The following is an 18,240-nucleotide window of genomic DNA, read 5'->3' as shown; positions in this document are numbered from 1 at the left end:
ATAAAGGCTTAGGACCAATGGAACAGGTAGACTCAGGACCCCGTGCGCAACCACTCAAAATATCAATGTAGCCAACAGCTCACCTAAACCAAACCAAACAGTGACACTTATAAAGCGCGCTACATACCCGTAGGGTCTCAAGGCGCTGGGGGGGGGGGGGGTGCTGCTACTGCTCGAACAGCCAGGTCTTCAGCTTCTTCCTGAAGGAGAGGTGGTCTTGGGTCAGGCGCAGATCGGACGGGAGGGAGTTCCAGGTCTTGGCGGCCAGGTAGGAGAAGGACCTTCCTCCTGTGGTTGCTCTTCGGATGCGGGGGACGGCGGCGAGGGCGTGGTTGGCTGATCGGAGGTGGCGTTTGGGAGCGTAGAAGTTGACTCGGCTGTTGAGGTAGCTCGGGCCTTGGTCGTGTAGGGCTTTGTGTGCGTGGGTGAGGAGGCGGAAGGTGATTCTCTTGTTGATGGGGAGCCAGTGAAGGTCTCTCAGATGTCCGGAGATGTGGCTGGATCGTGGGATGTCGAGGATGAGTCTGGCTGAGGCGTTTTGGATCCGCTGGAGTCTCTTCTGGAGCTTGGCGGTGGTCCCGGCGTAGAGGGCGTTGCCGTAGTCCAGTCGGCTGGTGACGAGGGCCTGGGTGACGGTCTTCCTGGTCTCTGTGGGGATCCACCAGAAGATCTTCCGTAGCATGCGTAGGATGTTGAAGCACGCCGAGGAGACGCTGTTGACTTGCCTGGTCATGGAGAGGGAGGAGTCCAGGATGAAGCCCAGGTTACGTGCATGGTCTGTCGGTTTGGGTGCGGTGCCCAGGGCGGGAGGCCACCAGGAGTCGTCCCAGGCGGAGGGAGAGGAGCCCAGGATGAGGACCTCCGTCTTGTCCGAGTTCAGTTTCAGGCGGCTGGTCGTCATCCACTCGGCTACCTCTTTCATCCCTTCATGTAGGTTGGCCCTGGCGGCGGCGGGGTTGTTGGTCAGGGAGAGGATCAGCTGGGTGTCGTCGGCGTAGGAGATGATGCTGAGGTGGTGTTTGCGTACGATGGCCGCGAGGGGGGTCATGTAGACGTTGAAGAGGGTGGGGCTCAGGGATGATCCTTGGGGGACGCCGCAGATGACTTCGGAGGCCTCTGACTTGTACGGTGGTAGGCGGACTCGCTGTGTTCTTCCGTCGAGGAAGGAGATGATCCATTCCAGCGCCTTGTCCTGGATGCCGATGTTGCTGAGGCGCTGTATTAGGGTGCGGTGGCAGACCGTGTCGAATGCCGCGGAGAGGTCTAGGAGGATGAGGGCCGCTGTTTCTCCTGGACTAAAGGAGGCTGTCCTCAATACACGCTCCCTACAGAAGCACCACCTAGATACACGCTCCCCACAGAAGCACCACCTAGAAGTATTCTCACTCCTTCACGATGGAGACATAGATATTCTGGCACTCACAGAAACATGGCTGAGTAACACTTCAGTTCCTGACATTATTGCCGCCCTCCCAGACAACTTTGATCCCTTCTGGCACAATAGACAAAAATAAACAAGAGGAGGGGGTGTAGATATTATTTTTAACAAACGGTTAGCAGTCGCAAAGATAATGGCAGAGAGTATTGGAAAGGCAGATTTACTGGCGGTCAGACTCTCACTGAAATCCTCATGCCTCCTATTCATGGTGACTATCGCCCTCCTAGATCAACCCCTAGTTTAGTTCTTAGAAGCCATTACGGACCTCTGCTCAAGGTAAACAATGGCTCCTAGTGGTGGGTGACTTTAACTACCACTGGGATAAAACACCGAGAGAACCACCCACCAGCTAATTAGAATCAGGGATGAGCTCGATTGAGCTACCCACCTCAAAGGTCACACCTTATACCTCATTTGGACCTCCTAACCATGGCCAAGCCTATTGGACATCAGCCTCTTCGCCTGGTCCAACCACTCACTAGTTAGCCGTTGGGTAACCCACTACCTCAACCTCCCCCAGAGTGGAGAAAACGGAGATGCTGGAATAAAATTGAGCCAGAGAAACTAGTGAACACCCTACTAAGGCACTCAGCCACAAAACCCAAACATAAACAAGAAGGGAACCCTGACCAAGAGTGCAAAGCACTCTTGGACACTCTGCGTAACGCTTTAGATCAAGTAGCGCCAGAGCGGAGGGATAAAATTAGAGACAAGGGAAAGGGAGCCTCCTGGTTTAATGATACTTTGAGAGAAAAGAAGCAAAGCAGTGGCATAAAACCTGTGACACAGCTAAAGTCTAATATTATGAGACAAGAATTATAGATGCAGCAAATAAACAGAAAGAAATGTTCAGAATACTAAAAGAACTCAGTCACAAATCTGAACCTAAATTGGCAACCGCGACCATAAACTCAACGCTTTTCAGACCGTCTTTTTTCAAAAATTAGGGATATCATCTCTGAGATCGAAAACACTCCTATTGTTCAAAGTCCCCTACTGCAGCATCAGGCCCCCTCCCAGTCCCATAAGCAACTCACCAATTTCCATTATTTTACTCAGCCGCCCTAACTTCAATAATGAACCGCCCCAATTGGGATCACCTGCAGACCCCTGCCCCCGAGGATCTTTCGCCTGGCCCTGCCTGGGATGGAAAGTCAGATCCTCAAGGTGTTAAACGGCTCCCTGGAGACGGGCTATCTACCGTCCAATTTGAAGGAGGCCAGAGTAATCCCCCTGCTAAAAAACCTAGGAGATGATGCTGCCAATCCAAAGAACTACAGGCCTATCTCCCAACTGCCATTTCTACAAAGGTCATAGAACAACATGTTCTGAAAACACTCTTGACCTTCTTGGAGGACAACCAGTTACTCCAAGTGCAACAGGTGGGTTTCCGAGCCCTCCACACCATGGAGTTTGTGATGATGTCTATACTTGACGACCTTAGAACTATGGCCGACAACAAAACACAGAGTGCCCAGAGTTTATTAGATCTATCAGCGCCATTCAACACGATCAGTCATAAACAACTACTGACCCGTATCATGACCCTGGGCATAGGTGGAGGAGCACACAAATGGTTAGAATAATTCTTGTCAGGTCGGTCACAGAGGACACAGCTGGAGGAGCAGGTATTGGACTGGGGTTTTTTCACTTGGGGAGTCCTCCAGGGTTCTGCACTATACCCGCTGCTCTTCAACATCTGCCTACAGCCCCTGGTGGCAGACCTAGCCTGCATGGACTGCCATATCTTCAATTATGCGGATGACACTCTACTCATCCTTAGGATCGAGAACTCCACCCATGCCCAGGAGCTGGTCCAAAACATCCTTAGATATATAGTGAATTGGATGACAACCAATTCACTAAAAATCAACTCAGACAAAACTAAAATCCTTGTGATCCCAACAAAAAACGACCCTTGGAACGATCTATTCTGACCCCAAGATCTGGGTAACACCCCCACACCAGCACCAGTTGTGAAAAGTCTGGGCATTAAATTAGACTCCCAACTGTCCAAGGCCAACAAAGTCACTACTGTGGTCGGAACCTGTATAGGGCTCATGAGACAGCTGGGAAAACATGTCCCTGTCCTCTCAACGACATCACTTCAGATGATTGTGTCAGCCACAATTGTCTCCCGACTAGATTACGAGAATGACCTTCACATCGGCCTTCGCCAGAGCCTCATCCATAAGCTACAAGTGGTGCTGAACGACGCAGCCAGGCTGATATTTAGGCTCCCCAGAAGTGCCCACGCCACCTCACTTCTATGTAAGCCACACTGGCTTCCCATCAAACAGAGAGTGAAGTTTAAAGGACTCTGTATTGCACATAAGGCAAATTATGGAAATGCACCTACCTATATCAAAGACCGCCTCTTGAACTACATTCCAGGCCGTACAGTGCGATCATCACATGCCTGCCGCCTGTATGTTCCACGCTGCAATACTGTATCCAAAGGGGACATAGCCTTCTCTGTCCCACTCCCACAACTTTGGAATGAGCTGCGGGATCACCCTCGTATGGAACCAGCACTCCTCCCATTCAGGAAGCAACTCAAGACTATCCTCTTTAAGAAGGCCCTGAATATTGTTTAACTACCCCCTCCCTCCGCTGCCATTCATGCGGCAGCCAACTGTCCATGCCTTTCCCTCTCTAAAGGTGCTTAGAGACCTGTCGGTGACTTAGCGCTGTATGAAAATAAAGTAACATAACAAAACATAACAGAATGGGCCTCACTTACTCTCCTCTGTGTTCCTTGCCCAGGCTATGATAGCAGGGGTAGGTGAATTTTCAAATGGCAGAGTCACCACAGAAATGGTAGTCAATTCTAGGACTGCAGAGGAATGTTCCTTGTAAACTTTGATACATTTCTTAGTATGTCAAGGGCACTTGTCATGTGGATCCTTGTAAGGCACCTCTGATGTATGAATTTGTGGACTCACTTGTAGTACTCTTACATTGTGGTGACATTTCAATAATGCAGCCAGACCATGGTGAAATTGCCATTCGTTTTGGCCGTAGGAGGTTCCCATTACAGTGGTTTGAGGAAACACACATAAAAAATAAGCAATACCTTTACAGGAAACCTAAATGAGGCTGGCCATCCTCTGAATGGTAGATGTTTAACTTCAACCATACAGGTAGCTCAATAGCCCAGACAACAACACTTATTAACGCCCTTAATATCTGCTATGAAAGAAAAGCTTTTAGTAGAAAGGGCTCCAAAACGTCATAAAATAAGGGGCCAACATGTTTTGATGGACTCAATAGGTTACTGTGATGAAAACGAAATCTTTGTATTTTAACGGACTTTGTCCTCACCTGGGATCCTCTGTTGCCGCTACTGCCCGGCTGGTGCTCCCGTGGTTGCTGCGAGGCTTGGGGGGTGCGAGGACGCGCACAACTGTTCTCTGCCAGTCTCCTCCACTGCCGCTGCACCCTGCCACCTGTACGCGGCCGCGGAGGGGGCAGACCACAACCCCCAGTGCTCCCCGCGTCTGACTCCGCCCACACAAGGATTTCGCGCCAGGCGGCGCTTTAAAGAGGACAAAGCTGCAATAGTGCGGGCGCTCTTTGCATTATAACAGACTTTGCCCTCACCTGGGATCCTCTGTTGCCGCTACTGTCCCGCTGGTGCTCCTGTGGTTGCTGCGAGGCTTGGGGGGTGCGAGGACGCGCACAACTGTTCTCTGCCGGCCTCCCGCTGCACCCTGCCACCTGTGCTCGGCCGCCGAGGGGGGAGACCACAACCGCCAGTGGAGTTTCCAGAGATTGATGCGCTGAGCTTGGAGCAATTGATGGGTAGAACTAAGTCTGGTTCCCCAGCAGACCCATGCCCCCCTAGTGTATTTCATGTGGCACGTCCCATTTTGGAGGAGCGTATTATTTCTCTCCTTAATAGATCTTTAGAAACTGGGTACCTACCTGTTGAATTTAAGGAAGCGCGAGTTAGGCCCCTGCTGAAGAAACCCGGCGCGGATCCTGCGGTCTTGAAGAACTATAGACCAATTTCTCAGCTGCCCTTTCTCTCTAAGATTTTAGAACAGCATGTCCTGAAGTTTCTCTCTCTTCACGTGGAGTCTCATTGTTTACTCCACGAGCAACAGGCAGGGTTTCAAGCACATCACAGCACCGAGATGGTGATGCTCTCGATGCTGGATGAATTAAGAGGCATGGCTGACATTAAGATACCGAGCGCCCTGATTCTTTTAGATCTGTCGGGGGCGTTCGACACTGTCAGCCAAGCCCTGCTCCTGGAAAGACTAGATAACTTCGGGGTTAAAGGCGTAGCCTTTAACTGGCTGAAATCCTTTCTTCTGGGAAGAACACAGAGGATACAACTGGGGGATCTGATATCAGACGTGGGGACTTTAGAGTGTGGGGTGCCTGAGGGCTCCGCATTGTCCCCACTACTGTTTAACCTATACCTTCAACCTCTGATTGCATCTCTGGCCATTATGGGCTGCAGAGTCTTTAACTACGCTGATGATACTCAGCTCGTACTGAGTATCGATAACACTGAGGCAGCGCAACTTCAAACAAAGAATATCCTGAGGTATACGGTCGGGTGGATGACAAGAAATCTGCTGAAGATCAATCCAGACAAGACTGAGGTATTGGTAATTCCATCTACCGCCTCACCTTGGAGCGATCTCTACTGGCCACAGGAGTTAGGGCCAACTCCGAAGCCAAGTGCAAATGTAAAGAGCTTAGGGATCAAGCTGGACTGTGACCTGTCAATGGCCAGCCAAATCTCCGCTGTCATTGGGAGCTGCACGAACATCATCAGGCAGGTACGGAAATTAGTACCCGTTCTATCCCAGGCCATGTTGCGAACAATTGTAGCGGCTACCATCATGTCAAGAATAGACTATGGGAATGTCCTTTATTTAGGCCTCCCTAAAACCCTGATGAACAGATTGCAGGTCGTGATGAACGACGCGGTGCGAATGATCTTTAGACTCCACAGAAGGACCAAGGCCTCTCCCTTACTACAGAGCTTACACTGGCTCCCCATAAAAGAGAGGGTTGAGTTTAAGAGTCTATGCACGGCCCATAAGGCAATTTATGGCCATGCACCTGTCTATATCAGAGACCGTCTGGAAGTGTACAGTCCAAAAAGAACACTTAGATCTTCTGACTCTCAGTTGTTGATCTGCCCTTGGTACAAACTGGTAACCAAGGGAGGGAGAGCCTTCTCTGTGTTGGTCCCTCAATTATGGAATAAGCTGCCTGAGGGGCTACGCAGAGAGGTGAATCTCCTGCGGTTTAGAAAGTCTCTAAAGACATTACTGTTTGGGAGGGTCCTGGGTGCAACGTAGGCTGGCTGCTGCACTATCTCCTTGTGGATACGTAGTTATTGTATGAATTCCATCGATTTCCGAGCGCCTAGAGACCTGTAGGTGATTGGCGCGATATAAATCCAACATAACAATAACAACGCGCACAACTGTTCTCTGCCGGCCTCCCGCTGCACCCTGCCACCTGTGCGCGGCCGCCGAGGGGGGAGACCACAACCCCCAGCGCTCCCCGCGACTGACTCCGCCCACACAAGGATTTCTCGACAGGCAGCGCTTTAAAGGAGGTCAAAGCTGCAATAGTGCGGGCGCTCTTTGTATCATAGCGGACGTTGCCCTCACCTGGGATCCTCTGTTGCTGCTACTGCCCCGCTGGTGCTCCTGTGGTTACTGCGAGGCTTGGGGGGTGCGAGGACGTGCACAACCTTTCTCTGCCGGTCTTCCGCGCTGCCGCTGCACCTTGCCACCTGTGTGCGGCCGCCGAGGGGGGAGACCACAAGCCCCAGCGCTCCCCGCGACTGACTCCGCCCACACAAGGATTTTGCGCCAGGCGGCGCTTTAAAGGAGGTCAAAGCTGCAATAGTGCGGGCGCTCTTTATATCATAGCTAGGATGTCAGACTTGAAAGCAACAGCAGCCCGACTAACCGTAAACCTAGACCAACGGCTAAAAAACAATCAGCACCATGGTTTAACCCCATGTTAAAAATAAAACAAGGAGAGGTGCGTAGAGCCGAACGCAGATGGAGAACTAACTACTGCATCGAAGACAGGAATAACTACAAATCCACCAGAAGCGCATATCATGCTCTGATTAAACAAGCCAAAACCAACTTTTACACCTCGGAAGTAGAAAATGCCAGAAACAAACAAAAAACTATTTTTAAAATTGTCAATAGTTTTAATAAACCCAAAATATTAGAACAAGAAATCCCGCCTTCGGAACAACTATGCAATACCATCGCAGACTACTTTGAAAACAAGGTATTAGCACTCACCAAGGATTTCATCACCTCTAAAGTTAGGGTAAATGAGGAAAACATGGAAAGGGACAGACTGGAAACTTTCCTTCCCATTAGCTTGGACGAGACCCATAAGGCTATCTTAGCGGCCAAGTCAGGTTCCCCGTTTGACCCATGTCCTCCCGCACTGCTACATATGATGGTGGAGGTAGCTAACCCTGTGATTAACAGCATTGTGAACTCCTCTTTGACCACAGCAACAGTCCCAGCTGAATGGAAGCTAGCGGCAGTCAAACCATTGCAAAAAAAGCCACTCCCTGATCCTACCACCTTATCCAACTTAAGACCAATATCCCTCCTCCCTATGCTGTGTAAAATCACTGAAGCCTGTGTAAACAAACAGATCACCAAATTCCTGGAAGGAAATGAAGCCTGGCATCCCAATCAATCGGGTTTCAGGGCTCAACACTCCACGGAAACTGCCCTCCTGCTCACCTCAGATACCATCCGCATGGCTCTGGACCAGGGTAAGAAGGCCGTCCTGATTTTATTAGACCTGTCGGCGGCCTTCGACACTGTGTCACACGCCATCCTGATTAACAGACTTGAAACCTCTGGCATTTCTGGCACAGTGTTGGAATGGATCAAAAATTTCCTGAGTGACAGGAGACAAGTAGTTACTCTCGGAGAATTTCGCTCCAAGGAAAAATTGATAAAGATGGGCGTTCCACAGGGCTCAAGCCTCAGCCCAACACTGTTTAATGTCTACACCGCCCCTTTAATTAAACTAATATCGTCATTTGGAATTGATGTAGTCGCCTATGCCGACGATACTCAATTGATATTGGTTTTGGACAAAGACACACAGGAATGGGAAGAAAAACTTAAAAGCTGCCTCACGGCAACCTTTGATTGGATGAAAGTCAATCATCTAAAATGCAACACAGGCAAGACAGAAATCGTGCCAATGGGCCCAAATAACAACTTCACGCCCAAAACCTGGTGGCCAGAAAAGGCAGAAATCCCACCGAACACAGCTCAATCGGCACGAAACCTAGGGATTACATTTGACAGCAATCTCTCTTTCAAGCAGCAAGCCTTGAAAGTGGCAGGTAACTGCTTTGCCATCATTAAAGGACTCAGGAAGTTTTTCGACCTTCTTCCACTAGAGGCTAGGAAGACGGTAACAGTCGCTTTGGTGACGTCGCGGATAGACTATTGTAATAGTCTATATGCAGGTACTACGAAAACCACCACACATAAACTTCAAATGGTGCAGAATGCTGCAGCTAGGTTAGTCCTTAAATGGCCGAAGAAATCCTCTGCATCATCTGCACTAAATACTCTACATTGGCTCCCAATAAACAAGAGAGTCCTATTCAAAATACGGATTATCACCTTTAGAGCCACCCATGCTCTGGGACCAAAATACCTACAGCAGAGATTCACCAGATACCATCCCTCTCGCAATCTCCGTTCATCTAGCTCTAATTCCTTGTCAGTACCTAGGTTCAGGCTCAGCACGAGAGGTGGTAAATCCCTACCAGTACTCGGAGCAAAAGCGTGGAACACTCTTCCCCCCGCCCTTCGTGCCGTAGACAAGGAAAAAGACTTCAGAAAGGGACTGAAAACCTGGATTTTCAAGCTACAGGACTCCTGCGTTAGAGCACTAGTGTAACAGTTGGGTGAGTTTCCATCCACTCCCTACCTGTTTCCTTCATCTCTGAATCAGTATCTTGCGCCTTGATGCTCCCTGGAGAGACTGCTGCGCGGTACAAATGCTATTTTACATTACATTACATTACATAGCGGACTTTGCCCTCACCTGGGATCCTCTGTTGCTGCTACTGCCCTGCTGGTGCTCCCGCGGTTGCTACGAGGTTTGGGGGGTGCGAGGACACGCACAACCATTCTCTGCCAGTCTCCCCCGCTGCCGCTGCACCCTGCCACCTGTGCACAGCCGCCGAGGGGGGGGACCACAACCCCCAGCGCTTCCCGCGACTGACTCCGCCCACGTGAGGATTTCGCGCCAGGCGGCGCTTTAAAGGAGGTCAAAGCTGCAATATTGCGAGTGCTCTTTGTATTTTAACGGACTCTGCCCTCACCTGGGAACCTCTGTTGCAGCTACTGCCCTGCTGGTGCTCCCGCGGTTGCTGAGAGGCTTGGGGGTTGCTAGGATGCGCACAACTGTTCCCTGCTGGTCTCTCACGCTGCTGCTGCACCCTGCCACCTGTGCGCGGCCGCTGAGGGTGGAGACCAAAAATCCCAGCACTCCCCGCAACTGACTCCACCCACACAAGAATTTCACGCCAGGCGGCACTTTAAAGGAGGTCAAAGCTCCCACCTCGTGGGACGCGAGCGGGCAGTGCCAGGAGAAGCCCAGGACAAGGGCAGGACTGTCTGCGGCCGTCCGAGGCCAGACAAGGCTGGGCTGGGCCAGCGTTCTGACAAGCCAGCTTCTGGACAGTAAGCTCCTCCAATACTGGACTGGTGTACTAGGCTGTAGGGGGTTGTCATTGGGACGTTATAACTTGATTGCATTAAGTATTTTCTACGTATTATGGCTAAAAGGAGAGTGGGAGACAGGGTGGTGGGAACGCTCGATGCCTTTCTGGTTAGAGCGGAGTCAGTTTTAATCCACGAGATTGAGGCGACTGAACATAGACTTTCCCTTGATCCCACCCTCCTAAGAAGGGGATCATTACCATGTGCTCAGTTACCCAGCACCCAGATAGCCCCAGATACTGCTGTTCCTAGTACCCATTCGCCATTTAGGTCACCAAGTTTACTTCCCACTAGTCCAGAACAGATTACCCCTCAGCCCTTGGGTATAGTCAGTAGTCCAGTTATGGTAACAACAAGAGGGATAAAGGCTATGGGTGCTACAAACAAAGAACCCCCAAATAAAAAAAGAAAGGGGCGAGGTACCAAGCCACTAAAGCCCCCCCAGCACCCAATGGTACGAGTGGGGTATTTGTCTTTGGTAATTCAATTTCTAAATCCCCAACAAGCCCCCACTCGGATAATAACAATCCCCCGCTGACCAAAAGTGATATCTGTACTTTATTAAAAGATCATCTGACAGACCTTCTTGAACCAATTCTTAAAAGATTAGACTCTGTGGATTGTAGACTAACTAAGATTGAAGTGGCGCTGGCACGTCCGCCCCAAGCGATCCAGGCAATACCTAGTAAGCAGACCGTAACAAGCTCTATTCCTGCTAGAATATGGGAAATACATAGGGACCAGGGTGGTGTTAAGGCGAACTGATGGGAGGAGATCTCCAGGCTGGGAGGCCTAGGGGCACTCCTACTTCCGGTCTAAGTGTGGATAAGACCTTGCCAAACAGTAGGCCATCAGAGAATGAGGGTTCCCGGAGGCTGAGAAATAATGGTAATAATGGAAATGATGGTCGGATAGTGAATCATTCCTACCTCCATCTACCACCGGAAGCAACTCCCTACACAGTAATTCTAGCAAAGTCCCCCCATTTCCTCATGGCTCTTATGAGCACTGGTCAACGCTTAGAAACAAAGCCCTCCACTATTTGAAATAAACTGGTATAGGGGATGCCCTATTTCATGAGTTCAAAATGGTCAGACGTATAGAGTGGGTCGGACATGCCACAAAGACCATGCCAGGTGACTGTGTTGTCCTGAGCTTCGGGTCGCCAGGCCTGGTCTGTCACATACTGGAGATGGCTAGTCAAGATCTACTCCATAGGGCTTCCATTGGCATTCTTCCCCTTGGGTTTTTCTATAAGCAACATACCTCTTCTAGACTGAGAGATGCACGAGCCCTACAGGATGATTATCTTAGGCCAGACTTGTCCATCCAGCTTAGTAATCGCTTTGAGGCTTTCTCCAATCTTGAAGAAATTGACTGACTGGGGACGAATGTACAGGGGGGTCTAGTGAGTGGGACAGAGAGGATGTGGTAGGGGTTATTACGACGACTGGCTGTACTATTCCAGCAGAATGTAAAGTTACACCCACCCCCCAAATTCCAATGGTACTGGAGCCCAATGACCTTGAAGTGGTAAAAGTAGCCGTCATTCAGCGATTTGATATTGTCTCTCAGAAGACTCCTATGGCTATTTCTTCATGGAATATAGCGGGTCTGGAGTCAAAGGCGGCATCAGTTGATTGGTCGCTCTTCATCGAAGGGGTAGATATCTGGGCGTTCCAGGAAACATGGTTGATTGTTCCTGTGTTTCATACTGGTTATTTAAATTTTACCAAGCCAGCAATAAGGGGCCACAGGGGGAGACCAGTGGGTGGACTAACTTGTTGGGTAAGGCAATTTGAGGGTATCACTGTAGAGGAGATTCATTTTGATAGTACAGATATTTTGGCTATTAGAGTCAAATCTACAAGGTCTTGACCTTCTCCTGTGTATTGTCTAAGCAAGGGGCCAACCGGGTGGTAGGTCCTCACAGGTTGTTGCTGCCCTAGAGACCTTTTTAGCAGTAGGAGTACATAAAGCTAATCTGTTAATTGCAGGAGATTTCAACACCTGCTTTGAGCCCCTGGATACGGAAGATGGTAGACTTGGTGTCAAGGAGGATGAGCTCTGGGGTGTGCCACAGTTGGACCTTCCGCCTATCAAAAAATAGACGGAGGCCGCCCTTCAACTCAAAGAGTTATGCCTGGAATGGGGACTTAGGGTAACTAACGGAAGGACAGTGTCTGATGTACTGGGTGCGGCGACTTTGATAATGGGCGCTCCAAAAGTCGGATACACTACATTATAGTGAATGTGGAGTTGTGCCCCTAGTCCTAGACATGGAAGTCCAAAGCCGACCGGAAAGTGACCATAACCCACTGGTCCTTATTTGGAATGATTGTAGCTTCTGTAGCATCCTTACTAGGGAGGCTGACGCATGTCCTATCCAAGTAATTTTGGCAAATGATATGAGAAGGGTCCGATGGGCCAAGGTGGCCCTTGATGAAAGGAAGGTGCAAGGGATTAGGGCACTAGTTTCAGGGTCAACAAAGGATCTAAATGAATGTGGCACACAAGAGGCTCTTAACGTTGAATTACCTAGGATCCATAACGAGCTCTTTACTGGGCTAAAAAGTTATTTCATCAATACCAAGCCAATAAGGAAGATTCTTAACCTTAAACCTAACTCTTGGTACAACGAATCATGTAGGCTCGCTCATAAGGCTTTAGTGGTAGCCATCAAACTAAGGAACCAACACGCTATTAAACAGTCTCGAATAGCTTACAAAACTTCCCTAAGAAAGGCAAAGAGAGACTGGGATGAGGGACACTGGCAGGACCTGCTGTAAGCCTGCAAAGGCAGGAATATGACTCAGTTTTGGGATTTGATAAAATGGGGAAATGGGCAAAGGTCTATTGTTCCCAATAACAATGTGGAACCCCAGCAGTGGGTTGCCTTTTTCGAATCCCAATTCAAGATGGATACAGAGAGTGAAGTTCCTGCCATGCACATTCCTGTGGATGCACCCCGACATTTAGTATTAAAAAAGTTGTGGCAGTTTTGAAGATCATCCCACGTGGTAAGGCTCCTGGGCCTGATTATATCCCAGCAGACTTATTTAAACAGGACTCTGATCTCTGGGCCCCATATATCATAAATGTAATTAACGCGTTAGCAGGGGGAGCCCCAATTACTGCTTCCTGGTGTGGCCCGGAAAACAATCCGATTTATAAGAAGGGTGACCATTCCGTGCCGGCCAATTACAGGCCTTTAAGCCTAATCGATGCCCTGCAGAAAATCGTATTATCAAAAACAATGGCCCAACCCGTACTTATTGGTTGGATCAATCAATCATATGCTCACAGTTTATCACTTCTGAAATTCAGCGAGGATTAAAGCTATTCACCTCCAAAATGATTAAATCATGACATGTTCATTCCATTAGAAAAGCAACCACCTATCACAACTCATTTATTTACAAAAAGGGAGTTTTAATAGAGTACTCCAAATACAGCGAAACATTTATTTATATACATTTGTACAATATTCACAGCGAACGGTAAAGGAAAGAGCTAGTGCTTCTATAAGGGTGCCAGAAAAAAGAAAAAAGTGGTGGTTTAAAGGAAAGGGGTGTAAGCCTCAAATGAAAAAGTGACATAAGATTTGATTAACTTAAGGAGAAGGCTGGTATTTATCCAGCGTATTAAGTAGATAGGCCACTATTGATATCAATCCAATTATTTAAACAATCATACAGTCTTGACTGGCATGTATAATGTTCAAGGGGATAGTGGTCCTGGTAACTGAAAATCGTGGCAAGAGTTATATTGGGCAGGATCCAGTCTTGGATGCTTGAAGAGGACATCCTTATCCCGTTACAGGCGGGGTTTCGGGCCCACATGGGGACCCTGGATCAAGTTTTTAGATTTGTCATGCTTTATTGAAAGGAGGTACTGTTGGGAAAGGGTATGATTTTTGTGGCTTTCGTGGACCTTAAGTCTGCGTTTGACTTAGTTCCACGATTTAAACTGTGGGACGTTTTGTTTAGGGATGCCTAAGGAATTGGTCTCCCTAGTGGTAAGGCTCCATAGCTCTAATTATGCTCGGGTCCGCTGGGGGAAACCAGGGGAGGTCACAGAGAAATTTGCAGTGGGGAAGGGTGTCCGCCAAGGGTGCGTGCTGGTCCCTACCTTATTTTTACTATTTATAAATGGGGTTGGGCGGTACTGTGACAACTATCCTAAGGACGCACCTACGATAGCGGGTGAAAGGGTCCCCCTGCTCATTGCTCATGTTCGCAGATGACACCCTGATTTTATCCAAGACGAGACAGGGGCTACAGTTGGCTCTGTCTCGTTTTGAGGATTTCTGCTGCGACCATGAACTGGAGGTGAACGTAGAAAAGACTAAGTTCATGGTTCTCCACGGGGCTAGACCCATAACTTTAAGAGTTTTCATGAGCGGAAAGCTTTTGGAGCAGACTAACGTCTTCACCTACCTGGGGTTCACTTTTGGCGATAAAATGAGCTGGTCGCCACAATTGAATCTATTGGTGTTGAAACATTCGCAGCTAGTTGGAGCACTGATAAAGGAACATAGGCAGTCACATACTAAGCCCATGCTTCCTGTTGCCAAAATGTACTCCACGAAAGTAATCCCCACAATCCTATATGGGGCTGAGATATGGGGAGCATGTAATTTGTACCAACTAGCAACAGCCCGGAATAAATTTCTAAAATCAATCGTGGGCCTCCCCAAATCTGCTCCGCATATCCCCATCCTGCTAGACCTTGGCTGCCATGCAATAGAGGATACTGCACGGTATAGGATGTTGGCCTTTTGGAGAAGGCTCTGGATCACCCCGGAATTACATCTTTTTGCTAGGGGCCTGACAGAAGTTAGGTGACTGGACTGCTCCAGTAAAATAACATGGTTAACTAGCATTAAATCTCTGCTTATTGAAATGGGGATGAGGGATTTGTGGGATAATCCAGAGACTGCTGAATTTCCATCTAAAGTAGTATATAGAGCAGCATACCGGAACCTCATCAAAATCAGGAGGTATTCCTCTCTGACTTGCTCCTCCCTTACTAGAGATTTTTATGAGATTAAAGACGTACCATGTATGGAAAGTTATTGGGACCTAATAATGAAGCCTAGAGATCGCAATCTCTATCACCAGTTCCGAGTTGGGACACTCCCACTCAGGAAATTTACCTGCAAATGGTCAATAGGTATAGGAGATAAATATCCATTTTGTCCTGAGCATACCGAAGATATTGGCCACCTCCTTTATGTCTGTCCTGCCTATCAGCACCCTCGAAGCATGTGGCTCGAACCCCTATGTAGATCTTTGGGAACCAGTTCTGCTTTGGTCGCCAATAGGATACTGAAAACAGGTTGCACTAACATTTTAGTGATAGGAGTTGCTAAGTTTCTCAGCTGGTCTTGGGCCATCCGGGAAAAATATAGGGGACCTTCATAGTTAGTTATAGTTACTCGCGAGTATGGCATGGTATGAAATTAAAAGTTACTGATTTTAATTGTACAAAAAGTCTTGTTTATGTGATATATTTAATTCTGTCTTAACCACATCCGCGCGAGTTGAATTCTTCTCCTATGCTGAGATTTTAAAAAACCCATGCTCCATGACGAGCTGGGCTCGTCATCAGTGTGCGAGGAGGCTACACCATGACGAGCCCAGCTCGTCATGAGCCTGGAAGGGGTTAAACGAATTGTTTTAAAGTGTAAATTTATTTTATTTTTTATTATGAAAAGGTAAAGTCATATTGATAAGTTTTTAAGGTGTAATCAGATGAAGTGTGTATTTTATTATATTTTTGTCTTTTAAGATGAATAATAGAAATAAAGACTTTTTTGATTTTAATTGAATTGAAATCAAAGATTCAAAATGTTCCTGGTGTTTATCATTGAAAAATGCTCAACTCAAGAATATCATCTGTGCTGGATGATTACTCTCAGTTGCTCTTCCTTTCCAGAAGTCATGGAGCTTTTTTCTCCCGGCAGGCTGTCCTGACAGATTGATGCAACGCAGAACTTGAAGGTCGCAAGTACAATTGGGAATAGCTTATGATGGAAAGGTTTATAGAAATTAAAAGATATTAAAAGAGTACCTGTGCTAAAGGCTGAAAAATGTGCTTTTTTCCTTGATTCAATGCAGGCATCCTTCCAACTCTTTGGTATCAAAGGTTTACAATTGTTTATAAGTGCAGAATAGAACTCTCTGGAAATCCATATTTGGTACATTAACATACATTGGGGCATATTATCAAGGACAGGAGATACAGTATCGCCGCTTTTATCGGCAGGAAACTGCTGATAAATCGGCGATAATGGCCTCGATAATATGCTCTATGAATTCCAATCGAAGCCCATGTTAGATGTGTTCACATCTAACATGGGCTTTGATTGGAATTCATAGAGCCTATTATCAAGGCCATTATCGCTGCTTTATCAGCAGTTTCCTGCCGATAAAAGCGGCAATACTGTATCACCTGTCCTTGATAATATGCCCCATTGTTTTTTGTGAATTAAAAGAGATATTCAGGCAAATCAAGACAGAGGGTGACATGCCATACCCTTCGCCATTTACAATGCTGAGCTTGGCTTTCCATATTTCTCCTTGTTGCTCTAGGCAACAAAAATACCTGGGCTACAAGGTACCTCAGGCTAGCAAGCAGGGTACGCTATAAATAAAAGTCAAAGATATGTTGAGGAGATGGCTTCCCAAATCCTAGCATTAAACGTCATTTTAACAGGAGTAGAAACCTAAAACAAAGAATCCACAAATGATAACAGACCCTCTGTCAGCACATGAGAAGGATAAAATGTATTTAAGAAGACAAAATAATGCCAATACTTGCAGCGTGGAGACAGTTAGCATAGCCACTGAACGACCTCCGAGAAGACGTTTCTGACAGCTTTTATTATCACAAAAGGAAAGACATCATAAGTTATGAAATACTAAATTAAGCATTGAATATGTGTTCAATCACAAAGAGGCCTAAGCTTTGTCATGCCTATTATGGTCTGAGATGTACTATTGCTGACCACGTGTTCTAAGTACGTGACACCTTTGTGATTTTCCTTTGTAATGACACGCCCTGCGGCCCTGGCCTTGGTACTTTTCCATATAAATGATTATAATGTTAAAGCACGTAGCAGGCTATTTCTTAATAAGATATGCTAAAACACTTGAGGCTAAGCGAGCAGCCTGTGCTTGTTGTAACGTAATTCTTGAGCAAGCCGTGCGTCACGAGAGAAGCTTTCTTTCTGAGCCATGGAAAAGTACAAGCCCTCATCTGATGATTTTATGGCCACTTAACGAGGTCGGTTTATTTAAACATTTGGTATCAATGCACAAGCCCGGTTTAAACACAGGGACATTAGATTAATAAAGCAGAGTTTTTCTTTCCTCTCACTGTTACTCTTCAAGTTTTGGAACTACTACTGTTTGAGTGACCCCCAGATTAGTTGGTAGTTATAGTGCAATTTCTAAGCTACAAATATGCCAACAGTAAGCTGTGTCGAAATCCACCTACTTTCACTTTTATTACACGTTGACCACATAAAAGCATTCTACATTTGATTTTAGGTACCTCAAATCGCATAAAGAAGTGACACCTTTTGAATTCCACGATTCCAGACGTCTTTATTTAGTTGAGAACACTTCTGGTCAATCTTCTGTACTGCCCCCTGCTAAAAAAAGAAAGACCATGACGTAGAGAATGCGAGATGAGCTTCTCTGTTCCCACTATGGGCAAAAGATGTGTCAGCTGGGGCAGTAGGGCTTACAGTGTTATTACAGTAATATAGACATGAACGTGTAAAACAAACTAATAAGGCTCATCACGTAGGCACAGGATTACAGCGGAACAGTTGCCCTGCATGTATTTTTTATAATTTGTGTAAGACTGTCAGAGAATGTGAGCCAGCGTTCCAGTAACACAATTAAACGATGTACTTAAAAAAAATACAAGTAAACATACTATTAGACGAAAGTGTTGTCTGGTCAAACTGTTTTTTGAGTGGATCAGCTGATTTTCAGTATCCATTTGCCGAGACAAACGTGGGAA

The sequence above is a fragment of the Lissotriton vulgaris genome, chromosome 4_1, assembly GCF_964263255.1.
Source record: "Lissotriton vulgaris chromosome 4_1, aLisVul1.2, whole genome shotgun sequence".
NCBI classification, from domain to species: domain Eukaryota; kingdom Metazoa; phylum Chordata; class Amphibia; order Caudata; family Salamandridae; genus Lissotriton; species Lissotriton vulgaris.
This window is presented reverse-complemented; position numbering follows the sequence as displayed.